General features: G+C 30.8%; 1 long non-coding RNA gene across 1 annotated transcript; it reads left to right on the top strand.

The window, feature by feature from the left end:
• Nucleotides 1-5,053: 5,053 nt before the first annotated feature.
• Nucleotides 5,054-7,385, top strand: LOC121238875. The gene is made up of 3 exons (XR_005935195.1): nucleotides 5,054-5,355; nucleotides 5,441-5,528; nucleotides 7,229-7,385. It is a non-coding gene; the product is annotated as an uncharacterized LOC121238875 (long non-coding RNA).
• Nucleotides 7,386-14,956: the final 7,571 nt, after the last annotated feature.

Below are 14,956 nucleotides of genomic sequence, written 5' to 3'. Positions count from 1 at the left end.
ACAGTATTATGTAAGTGCAAATTCACATTTTTATCAGGTATTTCTGCCGATACAATCTCATCAAAAGATTCAGGCACATAGAGTTTCCAATCCCTCTGTAATATAATTAAAAAATGAGCATGTGCAAGCCCTCTTTTTTGGTGCTCAATAACATAAACATATGCTGAGACTTTTCCAAATATCTGCCATTTGAATAATCGATCCTTTAATTTTTCTAATTTTGCACGAAAGACCCGAGCAACCAAATCAGGCCGATTTTGACTCTCCTCATGGGGCGTAATTCATTTGAAATTTATTGCCAGTTTGGATTGCATGTCATTGTTAAAAAAATGTCTGGTTTCCCATAACGTTGAACTAAAGCCATTGCTTCCATATATCTTTTTCGCATGTCTCTTGGACCTCCAATAAATGACGAAGGCAGAATGATTCGTTTTCCAACATTAGAAGCATTAGTTTCCCCAAGTGTAATGGTATCAACAATACCTTGATATAACTCAGATCGAATATGTTGTTGTTTGGCACGAAAATAATCTAATCTTGACGTCTCAATCTTAACATACATATCAACAACATATTGTTGCAATAGACGACCAGACAGCAACAAAATTGATCTGATATTCTCTCTGATTTACAATTTGTAGCAATAATATTCACGACACGAAACAATGGGATCCTTCATTTTTCTGTTTAATGCTACAAAAGTTGAAAAAGAATGAAATATTACAAAATTAGACGTCTACAAACTAAGTACAAAATAAGAAGATTAAGATTATACTCTCAGCTCGTTGTTCTCTTGTAAGTAACTCTTCTGCTAACATTGATTGGTGAGGATTTATTGATTGAGCTGTTTCATCATATATTAATACACTTCTTCTATTCACCCTACGAATGCCTTGATGCCAGCCAGTATCCCCAAAAGGAAATAACAGTTGATACTGAAGTGGATCATAACAGCCGAAATAATACTGAACTATATGACTTCCACCAGAATGACTGAAGACATAAATGTCCCGTCCTCCCAACTGATCTGCATCTTCATTTTCAACCCATATTGCTGCAACTTGTGGAGATGTCGGGGCATTGAATACACGCTGATCTAGGCCAGTATCTGATTTTATATGAATTACTTGATTTTCCAAATTTGGCAAATCACCAAGAGACCGAAAGAACACAGAGTATGGATTGATGCGAAGAATATCGATGAGTTGAGATATAATTGATGGATTCATTCTGTCTGAATCAGAAATGCGATTTTCCAATTCATGCTCAGTATCATAGAAATACAATTGGAGATAAGAAGGACGGCCGTTTAATGGAACTAAATCATTGATATAGTGATAGATCTGTCCCTGAGTTCGAAATGTATAAATCCCTCTATTCCGTCTGCAAAGATCTCTATCGAATTTAACTCCAAAAGATGTAAACGCAAACTTGTTATTATAAGTACGAACATAAGTCTTAAAATGCACGGCTTCATCTGTGTCGGAGGTAAAAAGATCATAAAGCTGATCAGGGACATCATTTGTGACCAAAGAAATTGTCCCATCAGCACAACAAAATCATTTTGTTTCATGATAGAAACGTTTTGCTTTACAATGTCTGCAACAAGGCACATATGGCAAAGAATATGCTTCAGATGGCACGACTTGTAATAATTGTCTAAGTCCAACAGTGCGGCGATGCCTTCCACCTATTGAGTTAAAAAATAAACACAAGACAATAAGTGTAAACCCATTGAATTCTTTGAATGATCTAACTAAAGACACTATTAGGAGAGTGGCAAGAGTTGATAATAGAATCAGAAGAACGAATAGTATAATTATACTTGTTTCTTACCCCTACATGGTGGCAGTATACTTGTTTCAAAGGTTGACTCTTCCCGAACAACACATGGAGCCTATTTGAATAGGATGTTTCCAGATTTCAATGAAAAAGAATATAAGACTGCTCAATTTAAGGAAAATAAAAAAATAATTTCAGAAAAACCTGTTGAATCAAAAGTTGATTAGAGATGGTTGTTTCATCTATGTATGTGTTTCCTGATTTACGTGTCAAGAAATCCATAGAATCACTCGGACAATCAGAACGATTCGTCACATTGTTTAATGATGAAGTCGCCTCTGAATCAACCACACAGACATTAACACCAGGAGGAACGCATACTTTATGAAATGATGCCGATTCTTCGATGTCAGGATCAACACGAAAAATTCGTTGTCTCTTTGACACTTTTTGTAGAACATTGAAGTCCTGAATGATGTTTATATGTTGGACATCATCATTTGAAGGTCCATCAATTGACGTAGTCATTTGATCATCCCTAAATGAAGCTGGCTCTTTTAACTGAATAGAATTGCTTCTAGACACTTTTTTTTAGCATATCTTTCTCTCTGTTTTCTACGGACTTCTTCCTTTTTCTCTTCTGGTAAATCTTTATACGGGATTTTCTTTGCTGGTTGTTTTCCATGATCTTCAAAAAATACTTTTTAAGCTTAACTTTTATGAAATTAATATTATTATTTAAAAATAATACTACATAACTCACTAACACAATCTTACCACTTCTCATTATGTTAATGAAGTCAACAATTCTTCAAAACGTTGGATGCTGTTCCACACAACCAAAACTAAATGAATAATTAATAACTACTTAATGCGAAATACATACATCCATAGTGCATTTTAAATGCTATAAACAATGCAATTTCTATTAGTAACTATCGACTAAAAATTGCAAACAGGGTCCAACAAAGTAACTATCGACTAAAAATTGCAAGCAGGGTTCAACAAAGAAAGGAATATATATTTATTATATAAAAAGGCACTTACAGGTCTTGTAACGAATAGTTGAATCTTTTATATATTTAGATCTCTTGATAAGGAGGATAATTCCTGTTTAGACACAAATGATATTGTAAGTTTTGATTGTATTGTATACATACATACACATATAAGCACAAAAAGATCATTCAAATATGTCATTTGCAAATATTTTGGAACGATGAAAAAAAATTTAAACCGTTTTTAAAATTTGTTTCTAGTATTTTATTCAAAACGTAAAATAACATGAATAACATTTTAAATAACAAGAATAACATTTAAATAGAGTAATAAATAATTATTTATTGTGTATTTTGTATTAAAGTGTTTTCTTGGAATTGGGCCTTCTGTATTATAATAATATATATATTAGATAAACTTCAATTTTTAAATAATATTTTATATTATTATTGCCTCTGTAATTTCATTTTATTTATTATTATGAATAATTATTATATATTATTGCTTCTTTTTTAGGTTGAGGAAAAATTAAAGGATAATAATCTTGGCTCCAAATAGATAAGTTACACATAAGTCATTTATAAAAAAAAGTGAACCATATTAAAAATATAATTTTTTTAAAATATATATTTTTTTATATAAATTTAGACAAATTTATCTATTTGATACTCATATATAATTTATCAAAAACAAAACATGAAAGACCAAATCGAATTAAATAAAAGTAATGTTATATACTGTTATGAGTGTCTAAACGTAATGCAATTATCTTATAAAAGAGTAAGATTTGTTATTAAAAATTTAATTTTTTTTATATAAATCTTGTAATTATTTATTATTTTTTTAAAAATTGCGAAGTGTTTGTTTACTTTACAATTATAAATATAATTTGTGATAGTCTTTTATATATTATTGCCTTTTATTTTGATTTAATTATTATTATTCTTGGTATTGTTTTTTTTCTTTGAGTAGATCCAATAAAGCTCACTTTCAACTAATAAAGATATGTATTCTTTGCCTCTTTTTTAGGTTGACGAAAAATTAAAGGATAATAATCTTGGCTCCAAATAGATAAGTTACACCTAAGTCATTTATAAAAAAAAAGTGAACCATATTAAAAATATAATTTTTTTAAAATATATAATTTTTTTATAAAAATTTAGACAAATTTATCTATTTGATACTCATATATAATTTATCAAAAACAAAACATGAAAGACCAAATCGAATTAAATAAAAGTAATGTTATATACTGTTATGAGTGTCTAAACGTAATGCAATTATCTTATAAAAGAGTAAGATTTGTTATTAAAAATTTAATTTTTTTTATATAAATCTTGTAATTATTTATTATTTTTTTAAAAATTGCGATGTGTTTGTTTACTTTACAATTATAAATATAATTTGTGATAGTCTTTTATATATTATTGCCTTTTATTTTGATTTAATTATTATTATTGTTGGTATTGTTTTTTTTCTTTGAGTAGATCCAATAAAGCTCACTTTCAACTAATAAAGATATGTATTCTTTGCCTCTTTTTTAGGTTGACGAAAAATTAAAGGATAATAATCTTGGCTCCAAATAGATAAGTTACACCTAAGTCATTTATAAAAAAAAAAAGTGAACGATATTAAAAATATAAGTTTTTTAAAATATATATTTTTTTTATAAAAATTTAGACAAATTTATCTATTTGATACTCATATATAATTTATCAAAAACAAAACATGAAAGACCAAATTGAATTAAGTAAAAGTAATGTTATATACCGTTATGAGCGTCTAAATGTAATGTAATTATTTTATATAAGAGTAAGATCTGTTATTAAAAACTTAATGTTTTTTATATAAATTTTGTAATTATTTATTATTTTTTTAAAAATTGCGAAGTGTTTGTTTACTTTACAATTATAAATATAATTTGTGATAGTCTTTTATATATTATTGGCTTTTATTTTGATTTAATTATTATTATTGTTGGTATTGTTTTTTTTCTTTGAGTTTGGGCTTTTTATAGTGGTTTTATAATTATCTATTTGAATTGGGTTTTGTGGGTATGATTTTATGCCCAGCCCGTATGAGTGAAATGGGAGCCCAGCCTTATAGTGGTTTTGTACAATGATCTATTTGAATTGGGCTTTGTGGGTATGATTTTAAGCCCAGCCCGTATGAGAGAAAGGGGAGCCCAGCCCTTCTGAAACGCTGTCGTTTTTGCGCAAATCAAATGAAACCCTACGGTTTCATATTTCTCTCTTCCGTTCTGTAATGCGCCGCACAAACCCGAGCCCTCCCATTTCTTCTTCTTCTTCTTCTTTCTTCTTCTTCTTCGTCGTGTTGCCGAAACCCTTGGGAAACGGCGCCGCACGAATCCTCCCCTCCCTTCTGCCATTTCTTCTTTCTTCTTCTTCTTCTTTCTTCTTCTTCTTCTTCTTCCGCTCTCTCCCATCTTTTCTTCTTCTTCTCTCTTCTTTCTTCTCCTTCTTCTTGTTGTTGTTGTTGTTGAACCTTGCGCCGCTATTCACCCACCCTCGCGTGGACCATCGGCCTCACCTCACCCTTTGTCTTTGATTCATGGTAATTTTTTTTTTTTTTTTTTGTGTTTTTAAAATACTTCAAAATCTAAATCTGGTTGATGAAAAAACCCTAATTGTTTTATTAGGGTTGCGCCGCCATATCCATCTCCCGGAACTCACCCACCCTCACGCGGACCGTCGGCCTCACCTCACCCTTTGTCTTCGATTCCCATGGTAAGTTTTTTTTTTTTTTTTATGTGTTTTTAAAATACTTCAAAATCTATGTTCTGGTTGATGATATTATGTAATTGTTTTATTGGGATTTTTAATTTAAGATTTTTGTTATTGTGTCAGCATCTATTAGGGTTTTGTAATTATTTATATGTTGTTAACTGGTGAAATCTGTATATATAGCCATTAATAGAAGAATATCCATGAACATACAAATACAGCAAAAGCAGCACGAATTTGTGTAATACCCTAACATTTAAAAATTGCACTTTGTAATTTTTTTCAAAACTTGGCAACAATTCGGTAGTTGTACAAATATAATAAAGTTCAGTAAACAATCTAGGTTGCTAAGTGAAGTGTATAAGAATTCATGATGCTGAGGAGAGACAACTACAAATTCAAAAATATATAAGCAGCAACTACCAAAAAATAAAATGAAAAAAAAAACTAATATATTTAAATAAATTGTTTATAAACTGCATGACAAATGAATTAAGTACAAAAAGAAAAGGCCTTATGAGAAGTCGCAAACTCACCTTTGCAGTACTGGCAGCTCACAATCTCCTTGCCAATATTAAAAACAAAAAATTCATAAGTAATAAATATTTTTTAAAATTAAAAAAAGACGTATCCCAAATATATAGAAAGAAATAAATAATACCATACACTTACTAAGATAAGAGCTACAAATGTACAGTTGATCCTCACCCAAGAACACCTCACAGAACTGGGAAATCAGCTGAAAACAAATCATCACCAGTAAAAACCAGCAGTAAACATAAAAAAACAGTAAAAGGAAAAAATGGAAGAGAAGAGAAGACCAGAATCTGCTTGATCCTTATTCACCTATATGACAATTTGCTTGATCCTTAGTAAAGATCAGAATTTGTGTAGTTGGAAGTGAAGTTGTATGTTTTGCAAAGATCAGAATTTGGTTAGTTGGAAGTGAGGCTGCATATATGTGGTTGGGTTTGGTTAAGTTTGGCCTCTCAAAAGACATTATGTTTATATATAAACTGCAATGTCTCGCCTCCTCCCATACGACCACTCCAAGACCAAGTAAAAACTGCAAAACCAACCAAGCTAGACACAAGGAAAAAAAACTCTCAAACCATAAATGGAAAAAACTATCAAATATGCATGGATATGTTCTTTTGTTTTCAGCAAGAGTACAGTTTTTGTGTACATGTTTATTTTATCTTTCTCCTCAACTATTCTTTCTGACATGAATTTTTTTTTTTTTTGAAGAAAGTATGGCTGCCTGATAACAACACAAAATCACAATGTGCAATTTTTTTCTTGTTGGCAGTGTTGTTTTTGGCAGCTTTTGTTTGGCAGCTTCTTTCTTGTATGCGTACTTTTTCTTATCTTTTAATCCAGAGTATTAAGTTATTTTGTTTTCTTTGGCAGCTTCTTTGGCAGCTTTTGTTTTCTTATCCACTGAGTATTAGGTTATTTTAAGTTTATTATTTTTCACCTTTATGTTTTTACAGTATTGTCAGTCCACCACTTTCATGTTTTTCATATCCTTTAGTCAATTTTGCAGTTCTCCTTTAGGTTTTGACAGTTATACCAGTTGACTATTTTCATGTTTTTTCGTTGTATGTTTTTTATTTGGGTTTACTGTTTTTATCCTTTATAATTTGGCAGATATGTCAGCACAACATTTTTATGTTTTTCTGTCTACTTTTTCTGATCTGCAGGTTGAACCTGCTTTCTCAGTAAACAGGCACCAGCAAATTGGATGACAGAAAAGCAGCAAATTTGACAAGTCCCTTTCAAATGCATAAACTGCAGTGCAGTTGGGTTCCATGCATTTTTATCAAAGGTAAAGCATGATCATGAGGACACGACCTCAATCATACTATATGTACATACTCATGATCATGATCATGCAAAGAAACTACTCATATACTCATATTAGCTAGAAAAAAGATTCCATATCAGTAGTGTATTTGAGGTGCCAATAAACTGACTTCAAATAAATTATTTTTTAGGAAGCATTGTTTATGATGGTTATTTGATTTAGTTAAGCTTAGTTAAGCTTAGTTTTGCAATTTCTCACATTATCCATTGAGTATTAGATTATTTTGAGTTTATTATTTTTTTGCTTTCAGTTATGCAGTGCAGCACTTTCATGTATTTTCGTTGCATGCTTTTTAATTGGGTTGAACAACTTTTTTTATGTTTTCCTGTTGGTTATTTGATTTAGATAAGCTTAGTAGTTTAAAATATGTTGATTGTCTTGAAACTACTGTGACATATGAAAGTGGTGAAAGTGATTTACAAACTACTCATATACTCATCTTAACTAGGAAAAAATTCCATATTATGCACAGACCAAACAAATTCTACTTTTCTTTATTGGCGTGCCACACTGCCAACAAACAGACTTCAAAGATGTGAAAGCTCAGTTTGACAGTTTTCCACATTATCCATTGAGTATTAGATTATTTTGAGTTTATTATTTTCCTGCTTTCAGTTATGCAGTGCAGCACTTTCATGTATTTTCATTGCATGCTTTTTATGCAGGTGTTGCTCTGCAAGTTCAATCAGTGGAATCAGCTGAGATGATTTAACAGAGCACCAACGATGATTTAACAGAGCACTAACGGAAAACAAGAATTTCCGTTAGGCTCTGTTAAATAGCCACTTATATATATAGAAGATATATTTCAGTAATTTTTATTTGAGATCTTATTTCTTTGTTTCTGCTTAAAATGTTTTGCGATAAATCATCACTTATGAATGGGATATAATCCGTAGTACGCAATGAAACATTTTTTGAACAAACATATTTTATTAATTAAGAACTTTAAAGTACTTATTTTATTTTTTGAGTTGGGGGCCGGGAGTTTCGAACTCCATACTCCCATTTTGAAAATTTAGAGTTATGTCAATCAGACCACAGACTTTTAATAAAATACTTATTGAAATTACAGTATTATATTAATATTATATGGTACTAAAAGCTGTAAGTAGGTATTTATTTACATTAATTTGTTCTATACTTTGCGTGCAGTCAGTATAGCTCTATTTAATACTACTTGATGGCTTGGCTCAAATTGACTAAGCTGCATGCAGCAGGCATTGATTTCAATTGATTGTGCTGGTATATACGGTTTTTAAATATTTTATTAATTAATTGGGTTCACTTCATTATCATATTGTTTTCTTTATCATATTGCGTGACGTCCCATATATATTCTAAGATTATATCCTACTGATCTTCATTTATTATATATTTTATCATGCATGCATTGATTTTTGTTCATGAAACTCGAACCATTACAGTTTCATGTGCAAGAGTGTACGTGTGTAAAAAGCAGAAGCCGCAGCAGAGCTCAAGATCAGAGAGTATAAGACTCAACAGCTTGGTCATAGAGGAGACCGGACCATATATATTTATATGTTTGTGTTTTGGACGTTGAATATATGACTGGGAACAGACTGTTTGAATCCACCGTAAAACTTTTAATTGGACGCTGATCATCTTTAATTTGGTCGTATGTTATACCATTAAAGCAGAAAAGTCGATCTTGGAAGCACGTACGTGATACATGAAGAAGTGCTGATGCCAAGGGCCCTCCTCATGACGAAGAAGGTTGGATTGAAATGCATAGGAAGACAAAGGGTAAAGTTGGACTGAAATTGTTAAGGATGTGTTTCATTACTACACACTCTCAATCTTCTGCAACCAAAGAGTAAGGTAGCTTGGGGGGTTTGATGGGACGCCTCCGATCCCTAAGTCAGTAATAATAAGAATTTTCTTAAAGTCAAAATATTCGAGAGTTTCATTAGCGTACCTGAATTCTTTAAATAGAACTATTGACTTCTTAGGATTACCGGACTAACTACTTTTCTCACTATTTAAAATTTGAACCACAGAACATTTGAATTATTTACTCTCAATAAATATCTTAATTGTCACAGGATAAGCAGTCGGGCATTCATGAAAGCCCTTCCAAAAATGCGTGCGAAGACAAAGGGTAAAGGTAAATAACTCTTCCAACAACAATATTGAGGGATCGAGTGCCCGGTATGGTTTGAGACAAGCCCTTAAAAAGTAGCTGGTTTACAGTAAAAGAAGTACTCTTTGCCCTTTGGGTCGTAGGACTTTGTAATATCCGTAGTACTTATGCTGCTGCATGCTGCGCATATATATGCTGTAATTTAAGGAAACAATTTTTATGGTTATTCTCTTATTTATATTATATCTTGTTGGTTGTCTCTTGAGATGCTGCTTTTGCTATATATGCGTCCTTGTTGCTGGAAGTTCCTCGTGCATGCTGATCTTGAGATCAATTTGCCCACCTAGCTAGCTTTTTTGACTATTTTTCCATTAATTTCTCTTACCCCGGCCTGCATATAAATTAAATCATGCATCACTCCTCGACTACAAAGTCGATCAGGTTTTGAATTCAGCACTTCTGCTTTTATCAATATCATGTCAAATGACCACTTGTTTCAAAAATTTATAAATATAAATTTATAATATCCAATATTTACACGAAATAGGAGTCATGTGGCATGAGAGATCGAATTCATCAATTACACCAATAAGCTTTGTATTGTTTTTGACCATTCGCCAAGTATGAATTTGACTTTGATTAATGAAATTATGAAACAGTATCTGAACGAGTACTAGCCTTACGCAGATACTTGGAGAATTCATCTTTAGAATCGGTGTACAATTGTGTTTTGATTTTCCAACAAAAACGGGTACAAGAGAATCACTGATGATCTTATGTTCATGTCATGCACTTTGTTTGATTGAACAAGTTGAATATACAAACAAGAAACAAGACATCAAATGTGTTTTCCACTAAAGCAATGAATAGTCATGTTGTGAGACAGACACGGACAAGGTTAAGTAAACAAACAAATATTGTCGCGCGCGTGAACTAAGTACTACTACGTTTTCAATGTTTATTTCACTCTCAACATGCATCTTAAAAGAGATACATAAATCCCCCACCATCGATGATGACATGGCAGTCAAAAGTGGACAACATATAAAAGATCATGATACAATTGGCCGGGTGGACGGAATTAAATTAGCCCAATATCAGATGTTAAACAAAACAGTAGTGGCCGGTGATGCCTGCCCTCATGCAAAAGTACCACATTAATTAGGATGGTCATGAGTATACTCCCTAGCTAGGGTATGATCATGAAAGTACACAGATTCTCTATGCGGCCATTATCATATGCCCATGACCACCTCTTGGCCAAAAGATTTAAAAAATAATAATAAATGAAACGGATAATTGTCTAAATATTTTTTTATTTTTATGATGTCGAAAGAAATATAGTCAAGATGTAATTAGGATGTGATTTTTATTTTAAATCTTGTCATTTTTAATTGCAATATTAAGGTTATGTTTGGATATAGAAATATTTTTAATTCATCTTATCTTATCATTATAATTTTTTTAAATTTTCATATAAAAATATATAATAAACAATTCAATTTTTTTAAATCGTAAAAAATAATTATATTAAAAAATAATATTCTAAAATTATTTTATTCAATTTATCTAAAATTATCTTATCTCATTTTATCTTACTGTCCGTAATTGATGTAGCTAGATCTTAGAAGTCGTTCGGTCACTTAAATATAAGCACTTGTATAATACGTACTGTCACATCAATAAATACGATTAAAGATAAGTAGAACAAATATATACATATATATTTATAATAAGAACAAAACTAAATTTTTTAATATCGTGATCAGATCCCTAACGTGCTATCACTATTTCTGATATTGAAATTATAAATATAAATATAGTAATTACACCAACATGAGCATCATCAACAACTCGCCGCGTTGAATGTTCGGTTTAGTTAATTTTAGCAAATGAAGCTTCGCTCCAATATCCCCTGATGGAAACCAAACAAATATATATTAAGGTAGCGCGCGCACAAAGCGTGCGTTGATTATTTTTCTTTTTTTTTTTTTTTTGGTTAGAGGCCCGCCTCCGACGCGACTGCCACTAGTCCCAATTATCCTGACCCCTGGTCCTCGTGCTAGCTTTAACCTGGGCCATGCATGTAATTCTTATCAAACTTGGGGACTCCAAAGAAAATTGTCGGCGCTGCCCCCGTGACCCCGTCTATACGTCACCTGATCCCTTAACACTGTATAAATTAAAATGATTCAAAACAATTTTTCGTTAGATATTATTTATCATTTCAAATCTAATATCTTATGAAAAATATTTATATATTCTATAAAAAATATTTCTATATCTTATAAAAAATTATAGATGTGAAATATATGATGTAAACAGTTATTGATTTATAAGAATACTCTAAATAAATATATGATATATCATGCGTAATTGAAATTTTTAATTCTAATATATTCACTCTAAATAGTTTTAATTTTTTTAAAATAAAATATTTTATTTTGTTTCTTTATTTTTTATGCAAATATACTTGAAACCAAAAGTACTGTATAATTAAAACAGACTTATTTTAACTGTAAATAATCATTTTATTATAATTAATTGATTGTAAATATACAGTTTTCTTATATATATATTATGGTGGTTAGTCATGAAGAAGATAGCATTTAATTTTGGATTAATTGTGAAATTAGTAATTGAGTTTTTAAATTTTCACCAAATTAATATCGAAATTTCAAGAAACACGCAACTATGTACTCCATCGATCAATCTTTCCTTTACTTATTCTAACGGGAGTCTGTGTGTGATCAATTGTTGACATGTGATCACATCAATATATCACATTAGTCAATAAAAAATTGACACGTGACATGCTGATGTCATTTGATAATCCAATTCTTAATTTTCTAATGAAAGGTCATTAACGAATGTACCTAATTGTTAATTTCTTAAAGTTTATGTATCAATTTTGCGAAAAATTAAAATCCGACGCTTTAACTTATAAAAACGTAAAATTCCAAATACTGATGTACAATTAAACCGTTAATTTTATACATGAAAGTACTTATTGTTCGTGGTATAAAATTACTTGTAACATGAGTCATAGATACATAGAATTGATTTTATAATCTTTATTGAACATTTCCAAAGATTGAATATCGATCGCGTGAGTAATATTAATTATATAGGACTACTATTATATTTTTGTAAAGTAATATCATTTTTATAAAATATTTTAGAAAATTATCTATTATTTAATACATTATTATAAAATATATTGAAAAAAATATTGTGTATAAACTATTTTTCAAAAATTAATTAAGTAGGAGAATAGTGGCCATAGTCAAGATTGCGTCAGATATCGCGTCATGCCGCATAAGGAAACTCACATCATGATATATCTTGGACATTCACACGTGGTTAGCGTCAATTCAACGGATCAAAATATTCCGTAATTTTTTTTTAGGCAGAACAAATTGATTTATTCATTCACATTATAATTTTGATCCGAGACATACAAAATACAAGTCAATTATTACTTTTAAGATTTTTCAATACATAAATTTATTTGTAACTGACATGGTCTAATCCATTGCTGTAATTCTCTACAGACAAACCGTCTAAACGATAGCACTATGTTCTAAGATAGATTTAACAAATCCCAAATTTTTTTCTAAGATAGAATTAAACAATCTCACACTCTATCCAAGACGGAATAGAGGACACACTCTATGGACAAAAATTCAAGAGATTATGTGTTTTTTTTAATATAAAATAAAGGTCGAAATAACAGAAAACATAAAATATACATGAAAAAATAGCGAATTACAGTTTAAAAAATTGTAGATCCGCATTTTCAACTTTAGAAAAAATAAAAAAATGCAAACACCAAGACTAGGAAGGCGCGTGAGGGACACGCCCTACCTTGGAAGTACGGTGGAATGTCAGATCTAAGAAAACCGATGACCATGATTCCAGAAAAGTCTCATGAGGCGACAATAGAGCTCCCCTTGCAGTGGCGTGTGGATGACACGCTCGCACTTTGGGTCTCGTGTGTGGCTTAAGTGTTGTTCCGTTCGACGAGATTTTTCTTCCATCGAAAGGATCGGTGCCTTGGGAATCTTGTAGCGGGGCACGTGGTGGTCGCCTGGCTTTAGAGAACAAAGTATCTTCTTTATTAAATGATCACTTAATAATGATAAATGTGTCACATCTTATATAATAATAGGATGAAAGTGAGATGGTGGTATAGTATATAGAATTTTCTTTCTTTTATTAATTAAGAAGGTTGGTAGGATCAGTAGGATTGTTTTCAACAAAAAAAAAAAATTATGATTTTTTGTATGAGAATTTATTTATTTATTTCAAAATTTTGGAAGGAGTATCATAATTTTTTTTTAATTTGCAAGGGATAGTACGGAATCCGGATCAATATTCAGGGATTTTGGTCTGGCATACTTATTATCAAATTAAAAGCCAAATTACAAATAAATTGAGTAATGTTAAATACAAGTATTAGCCTGTTAGGTAGGTAAGTCTCATGCAAGCATATTATAAAAAAATTAGACCCTACAGAAAAATGTGATTTTTTTTTTTTTTAATATTGGAGTCTACTTATTTACATGAAGGGCGTGTACCCAGACTTGTATACTTGAAATTTGTTAAAATTGTCTCATCAGTAGTTGATATTAAAATGTTTTTAATTTGGTTTTTTATAATTGATTTAGTGATTTTTACAATAAGTAATACATTTATCTAATAATTTATGAAAAAATTTACTCATCATTCTTACATCACATACTGTACATAATATTTTTTTTATTTTTTTTCTTATCAAATTTGTGGTGTATGAATAATGTAGATCAATAGAAGAATTTCTTTAATTTAGTAAGAATAAAAAATAAAAAAATTAAATATAATATGTGATGTAGAGATGAATAGCAAAAGGGCTATTAATGTATAAGGGAAGAAAAAAAAAAAAAGTAAATACAGCCAAATGTAACGTATAACTTTTACGAGACAGAAAGAGTTGGGTTGCAAAGCGTACGTACATACGTAGTAATTATAAAAAAGTCAACATCGAGGGTAAGGAGAGAATAAAATAATCCTCAAAAACAGGTGCTAACAGTACTTAAGCTGATTGATTAGTAGAAAGTTGTAGATTGATTTTTATAAGTATTTCCTTTATTAATTACCTTTTTATTAAAATAAAGTCCCGCCGCATTCCGCAATATTTATTTATTATATGTGGAGATGGTAGGGTGAGAAGAACGCCAGGGATGCGACTATTTTCACAACCGACCATTTAAATGATTAAATTAAAAGCTTTGGAATTCTTGATGTTTCATAGTCAAATCCTCGCCAAACATGCCTTTACCCAATCTCTTCACTTTTCTTCTCTCTCTCTCTATCTCTCTCTCCGTGGCTCCCCACACGCGCACACACAGATACTACTCGATCCTCCTATAAATTTTCCATACTTCTAAGCTCCCCCTCGCTATTATGCTGTAAATCCAA

Source organism: Juglans microcarpa x Juglans regia, chromosome 1D (genome assembly GCF_004785595.1).
Source record: "Juglans microcarpa x Juglans regia isolate MS1-56 chromosome 1D, Jm3101_v1.0, whole genome shotgun sequence".
Lineage (NCBI taxonomy): Eukaryota > Viridiplantae > Streptophyta > Magnoliopsida > Fagales > Juglandaceae > Juglans > Juglans microcarpa x Juglans regia.
This window is presented reverse-complemented; position numbering and strand designations above follow the sequence as displayed.